This window comes from Magallana gigas, chromosome 7 (genome assembly GCF_963853765.1).
Source record: "Magallana gigas chromosome 7, xbMagGiga1.1, whole genome shotgun sequence".
In the NCBI taxonomy this organism is placed as follows: Eukaryota; Metazoa; Mollusca; class Bivalvia; order Ostreida; family Ostreidae; genus Magallana; species Magallana gigas.
This window is the reverse complement of record NC_088859.1, coordinates 12676357-12684288: the sequence shown is the minus strand read 5'-3', so window position 1 is coordinate 12684288 and position 7932 is coordinate 12676357. Positions and strand designations below refer to the sequence as shown.

The 7932-nt window shown below is 31.8% G+C and overlaps 1 long non-coding RNA gene across 1 annotated transcript; it reads right to left on the bottom strand.

Annotated features, from left to right (window-relative positions):
• Positions 1-845: 845 nt before the first annotated feature.
• LOC136270128 (uncharacterized) lies at positions 846-5773 on the bottom strand. Its single transcript, XR_010707839.1, has 3 exons — positions 5625-5773; positions 1349-1532; positions 846-1208 (listed from the first exon to the last, which is right to left on the bottom strand). It is a non-coding gene; the product is annotated as an uncharacterized lncRNA (long non-coding RNA).
• Positions 5774-7932: the final 2159 nt, after the last annotated feature.

Genomic DNA, 7932 nt, shown 5'->3' with positions numbered 1-7932 from the left:
TTTTCACTATTGAAAAGCATCGGTTTCCATCTGATATCAATTGCTCCCCCAGGTGTTGCATAGATGTAGAATTCTCTCCCTGAATATTTCACCACATTGTACTGAGCCATAATGATTTCATGACTTTTAATTATGGGCGAAGCTTTTTTTCTTTGAAAATGTAAATTTTCTCCAATATATTTGTACCTCTGGAAAGTGCATGTCAAATTCCCAAACCCAATATCGTCGATGAAATCAATGTCTATGTAACTGCTTATTTCATTATATTGAATACTTCTTTCAACATTGTTTTTTATGTAGCAGCCACTGTAATTTGAACAAAGATTACCTCCATTTAATGACCAAAAAACACTAAAAAGGCCACTGGATAGTGCACCACAAGACAGGCCGCTTACGCTTTCGCCGATTCCAACGTTATACGTCCATCGTTGATATGGATATTTAGTTCCTTTCGAGTCCTCTAATTGTAATCTCGACAAGCTTGATGTCTGATAAAGTTTTTCCCAGTGGATTGAAATAAGTTTTTATCAAGACTAAATGTCCTTTCATAGGCGTTTATATTACTCACATTTAATTCATCGACGATAGAAATTTGATCATAAGAAGACCACGCCGTCAGAAATCCGTCTTTGCTTTCCTTTATACAGTTAACCAACTCTGTTAAATTACTATACATACTATATGCAAAGATAGTCAATATCAATGAATGGATCAACGTCACAAATAAATACGTAAACAATTCCAAGAGATCATATCGCCGAACAATAGACAATAGATAAAAGCAGATAAATCGAAAAATTGAATACATAACTTGAAAAAAGTGGTTCCATTCCACTTGAGCCATTATATTGTCAGGTATTGGCGTATCTTAGAACGTATGGAATAAGACACACCATACAATGAAAGGGAAAATAGGGACGGTAGCATTGAATCTGAAACCTTGTCAAATCCTTTTCTTTTGACGAAACATATATCAGACCAACTAATAGAACAATCAAAAATGTGAAAATATAAAACAAAAGTGTTCTGTAATACGTATAGGCAAGGATAGGTTCTGATGAGTTTTCATAAAATGAATTATCACTGGTAACAGACCGATACTTCTGTACGTCCAAAAATCCATACACTTGGAAAAATATTGGCAAGAACAGAAAAATCGTTAAAGATACCACACCGTACCGGAAATCTATCCGTTTCATTTTCGATAACTGTAATAAATACATAAATAAATAAATAAGTAAATAAATAAATCATAATGATAACCACAATAATAATAAGGAATAAGAAATCAATTGATATAAAGACCTTTTCTGAAAAGTTATAAAATTCGAATTTCATCAAATATTACCTATGCCCCTTGTTTTTCCCGAACGTATAGATATCGTGAAGACTGTATAATTCTACAAATCTCTGTTGATAGCATCTCATCCGTCACTTCAATGTTAACATCAACAACTTATTATTTCATCCGAAAAGCTTCTTTTGAAGAAATGTAGAAAAATCCTTCTTTTTTTTCTTTTTTTTATAGAAAACTGTAAAAGAAATGAGGGAAATATGCACAACAGCATATAAATATTATGAAACCAGTATGACTGTTGAAGTGAGAGCAAAGTCAAAACAAATGCTTAAAACGGGGACAGCGCTTAATTTTTGTTTGTTTTTTGTATAATAAACACTTTCATTTAAACCGTACGTCGCTATCCATTCAATACCCCAGCATGTTAAATGGTTCAACGTATAGTCTATATTGACCGTACCGTCGTGTTTCCGATACTCATATTGTTTGTTTTGTTTGGACTCTAATTTTATAGCTGGCCCAAGATCAGTGGCCACGGTTTTTGAATAGTCTGTCTAAAGTTACTGTTTCCATCACATTTTTACGATTTTTATAGAGATATACACAGCTTAAAGAAATGCGGTTGAAATGATTCATTAAAAACGTAAACCTCTTTCTTTACCCAGAGATTTCCACAGGAACGGAAAACGGGTTTCTTAACATGTTTTTTTCCATTCGAAAGTCTCCTGGATCGCCTAACACTATTTTCAAATGCTATCATTCAGACCTAAGTTATTTTATATCATTTGCAATACGAATCTCCACAGATTTTTATTTAACAGCTGCTCTCTTTAGCCGAACAAGTTAGAGAGATAGGGGGACAAGAAATTCAAATACAAAAACATGCAAATAAATTTTCATTCTAATACGTAAATAAACATTGTTTGAACCCTGAGATATTTCATTTTTGCTAGCCAAGGGTCTCTGATCCGCGCGGCTTCTACAGATCACAAACCCTTGGCTAGCGAAGGTAGGGGTATTTATGAATAAATAATGAAGCAAAAATCTTGAGACAGATTTGAGCTGCATATGTTTTGTTATTTTGATTCTATTAATATACATTAATATTGTTTTGAAGTCTTATTGTCTCTAGTCTGAAGTAATTTATACATATATTGGATAATACCACTTACATGTAGATGTAGTACATGTATCTACATCGCAGATCTCCGGATAATATCTCAGCTTTTTACTCCCTTATTTTAAATGTATGCATTGTTTTTAAATAAAACACGACCAAAAGAGTAATGTATATTTTTTTAAAATAAGAAATTAATTTATCTCGAGAATATTTAACTTGATAGACAGAAAATGAGATTATTTTTGGTCCCAAAATTCAGTAAAGCTAAAAATTCAATCTTTTTTTTCTTTTGTATATTTTCATTTTTTCAATGAACATTCTGCAGTTCCCCATTATTGGTTGACCTTATCTGTTTTGGACCTACATAACCTAAAGAGGGTCCACGTTAACTCTCACGTGCCCATCAAATATATATATTTACATGTATATAAATCGATGACCCTACCCACTTCACAGAGTACTAATCCCCACTACTTGTCATAATACTAGTTAGTTATATTCTTGTCTCCTATCCAGAATTGCTGTTGGAGAATTTTTCCTTTGTCAATACCTACACGTCCATTGGTAAATATATGAATTTACTACTAAACCAGCATGTTTCATTTTATCTTCTACTAACGCAACATATGGCTCTAATAGTACAATAACAAATTCAGAACAAATCTGCGATCTATCAATTGAGACGAACTTCTTTATGAATTTTGTACTAATAAATGCATGACGGAATTTAAAAGTATTATTACTTCTGAAGCCAAATGTATATTCCATTTAAATGTGTTACTATTTATCAAAAGGACCCGCCATGGTTTACCAACCTCTCAGGAAACTAATTCGAAAACAGAAAGACATCACTCCAGGATACCTAAACGTACGTTATCCGACATTAACTAAAATAATTTCAGAATCTCGAGAAACATCTACGCAATATTTGCAAAATTTTTTAAAAGGCCCATGGGCCACATCTCTCACCCGAAAAACAATCTTTGTACATCTTATGATTTTTTTTAAATATGAAACTCTTCTTAATTAGCTATTTTAAAAGTCACAAAAAAGTAAATTCTCATTTATTTCAAGATTTTTACAATTTATAAAATGATATATACAAAAAGCTTTCTGTTTTGGAGATCATATTCTACGAATTAAGGTTCACCAACTGACCAATCTTATTATCATAGGCCTCAATGTTTCAAAGACAACAAAATTGGAAAATAAACAATAAGTAATTTTAGCAGGTGAAGAAGGTCATTGTGCCCTCGATATTAGTTAATAGATATATACTACATTGTATATACTTTTAAACAGTAGTTTCACTAGACATAGCATTGTATATTTCTAAACATTTTCCTATTTATTTCTATGCTGAAATTTGAACCCCTCTTGGGCACCGATTTTAGTCCGGGAATCAGGGTCTTCTCAATTTACAATATACATTGTCTTAAAATGCTTGCATAGCAATCTCTCAAATTGTCGAATCGTAGTTTATGAAAAGATTTTTAAAATATTGTCCTTATATATATTTCTGTTTTGAACTTTGAACTTCTCTTGGGACTTAAGTATTGGTCTGAGGGTCACGGTTTTAAAAATTTAAAATCTACCCAATCTGATGATGCTTGCTTAGTACTGAATATCATAAGTTGTAGCATTGTAGTTCATCGACTTTACTATTTGAGGATGCTTGATAGTAATATCACAAAGAGTTTTTGGAGGAAGATTTTTAAACATTTTTCCTATACATTTAATATTGCTTTGTTACACTTTAAACCCCTTTCGATGCCCCAGTATTGGTCTGGGGGTTACAGCTTTAACAATTTAAATCTACAATATCTCAGGAGGATTTTTAAACATTTTCCCTATATTTTTATATAGGGTTTTTATACTTTATAATTTTTACTAAATACTAAGAGGGCTCGATGGTCGTGGCCATTTTGAAACTATATCAATATCCCAACATGTATATAAAGATAGAGAAAATATTAAAGTTTTAAAGCTTATTCATAAGGAATATTTCTTTACAAAATAAAAGTTTATAGCTTAAAAATTCTGAGGTAGATTTGATGGTTACTTGTTGTTGACCATCCAGCCTCCTTAAGCTTTTTTGGCATTTCTGGTGCAGCACTCTTGGGAATATTTTTAAGACATACATATTTTTTTACTGTCTCGTGGTTATCTCACATTTGAAAGGGTTTAGCTTTTTTTTTTACAGCTAAGAATTCTCTTTCGTTTAGAATGCTTCGTATCAAATTTTGTTAAAGTTGGCCAAGTGGTTCTACACAATGAAAATGTGAAAAGTTTACAGGCAGACAGACGGACAGACAGACAGACGATAAACAACAGGTTATCAAAAAAGCTCACTTGAACCTTCGATGCAGGGAGCTAAAAAGGCAAATTATTAAAGGGGCATGGTCACGATTTCGGTCAAATTTTATTTTTCTGTTTTTATTATTTGCAATGCTTTAGGAATGCATTTCTAAAGATCAAATAATATGTGGGTGCTAGACGTTGAGTTTTAAGCAAGATACAGGGCTAACAATTCTTCGTAATGTAAACAAGGCTCGTGCCCTGTTTTTGTTTACATAGGTTCAATATACCAGTAAAAATCTTTTTTAAGCTAGTTTGTCTATCTAATTATTCATTTTAAGCATAAATAAACAGTTCCTAACGATTAACACATTCATTTTAGGTCTAAAACTGGAATTTTCCCTTCAACATTCAAAATGAAAACAAACGCTTTGTTTACATAGCGAAGAATTGTAAGCTCTGTAACTCGCTTATGACTCATCAAATGACACTCAAATTTTGGTTGCCTATTTATAATCCCTTATTGAAGCACTGTAAACATTAAAATCGAAAAAATAATTATTGACCAATATTGTGACCATGCCCCTTTAAATGGTATAAGAAAAATTGGTGAATCGGAGTAGGTAAAACCAACACACAATCATGATATCCCTCCCTCATTGTTGGTGTCGAGAAAGAAAACGAAAAAGTTCTTCTCCAAATAAACAGAAAACAATAAATCTTCAGCCCGTTACTAGTATCCAAACAGCGCTTGTCCCCTTCATTTACAATTAATAGTTTTGATTCCATTGTCTTGAAACAAGACAGAGTGTACCTTGCTACGATATCCATGCATGCAAGACACATGGAAGAACACTAAATGCTTATTTTTATTCTCACAACACCAACAACAGTCAAGATTATACTTACGGTAGTCCCAAAACAGAGTGTCTCAACCACATCAATTCTTGTGAAGATTCTACCTTGACTTGTACCTAACAACATAGATGCTGAAACCTTACTTTAATTTATTGTGATGAGTGATGATAAGTTGATAACATATTTGATTACTATAAAAATCACATATGCACTGTACATACACCTAGTGTGCCCTGCATGGTTCGTGTCTGTATGTGATTTTATTGAATGGAAGTGTTTAAAAGAAATGAAGAATTCAATCTGTACTAAACCTTGCCGGAGTTTTTTAAATATCCAAACTCATTGGCATAAACGACCTCTTAAATATATCTACCCTGCTTCGAACATTTGTGTATTTCAAATAAATATGAACTTTTACACATACAGCGTATAATACTGTTCTGTGTCGTTTGATTTTTTTTGGTATATAATTGTTTATGTAATATGTATGTAGAGATACATGTACGTCGATAATCTATAGATATGCATACTTATGACTCACAGTATTTGCGTCTAATATACATGTGCACACACACACAAAATTGTGTATAATACTGTTCTGTGTCATTTGATTGATTCAATGTGATGCATGGGAGTTTGAATATAAAGAACTGTGAAAATATATCATTCAACAAATATTGAAAAATTATACTTATGTTTTCCAGCTCTAATTTATGTTCAAATCACATAAGGATAACCTTTAATGATATTCCCTATTCTAACACACACGTCAACCATGACAACACACAAAGGGGTATGTGCAAGCGGTATTTGGTTTACATGTATTCGTATTATTCCTGCACACTTTTTATTATCGTATTTTCCTTTATTACTGATAATTATTTATGATTCTACAGTTTCTTATTTTCATTATAATTTTAAAATAATAACATCATCATCATTAAAATAACTAATTTATAAATATCTAATAGGCCTATAGACCTGATGAGAGTATATCGACCGAGGACGAGGTACGAGGTTGATATATTCTCGTCAGTTCTATAAAATTATGCACTGACTGATATCAAAAGGCTATAATTGTTTATAATTGTATATTAAATTTAGAACTAATACCCTTAAAAAATATGACAGTGACATATTTGGTGCTTTGTGTATATGCGTTAACTTCGCTATTGTGACGTATGTCGTACATACCTGTATTTAGTCTTAAATTCTTCTTTAGTAGAGTAAGGTTTATACATTTTTTATCTGAGTATAGGATTAAGTTAAATTTACATTTTCAACTGTCATTGTCTGTGATAACATTACGAATCAATTTTGAACCCTAAAACCCGATAACTTTATAAAACATGAGTGACACAAAATGGGCGTGTCTTACAGCATAACCGAGATTCGGTATTGCTGGGCCGCGTCGTACTACATAGCTTGCGCTACATAAAAAAAATAGTTGCATTTAAATGAAGTCGTTTTAAAGTGTACAAATTTGAAATGATCTAAATATAAGTAATAAGGAATCATTCTTTGAATTTTATGAAGTGATAATTTCGGTCAGAACGTGGTCAAATTTATCATAAAGCCCTTCGTGCTTTATTGGATTTGACCACGCCCCGACCGAAATTATCACCTCTTATACTCAAAGAATGGTTCCTTATTCCCTAATTAACACAGAATTTATAGCACAATCATGCGACAGTCATCGATAAAATATTATGTATTTCAATCTTTAATTAAGGAATTCTTTTGTGTTGACCTAGAAAAACAGCTTCGATTAACACGACGTTTCAAAATTAGCTCGACAATGTTGCAATTTTTTATTTAAAAATTAATAAAGTATACCATTACATGTATTTTGATAATTTCGTGCATTCCATGACTTATTTTAGCTTGGTGTAGCTTTCGACCAATCGATAATCGGGGCTTGTAGATTTCAATCCTATCTGTTTCAATACAGCTATGAATAAATCAACTATAAATTTCCGCAAGAAATCATACTTGTGTTATGTTGTAAATTTTGTATTCACACTCACCCAGTAAATTCAAAATTTACAACACGACACTTGGTAAATGTAAATAAAGTCCTTTAAATTTAAATGGCCTATACTTGGGGTGCAAGCGAGGTTTACTTATTTATATTCAAATATTTGTGGTAGAGTGTTATTTTTTAATTTGTTTTTTTTTAAATGATTAAATATCAAATGCAACCAATAATTTCTACAATTCGCGTTTTTGAATATCCGCGATGACTTTCCGTAAATAATAAAAGCATACAATAGTTTTGGTTTTTATTTTACTTATTCATATAAGTCCTGAGGCTAGTTATTGAAATCCTTGATTTTCATTGGTTGAGGGAGATTCCCGC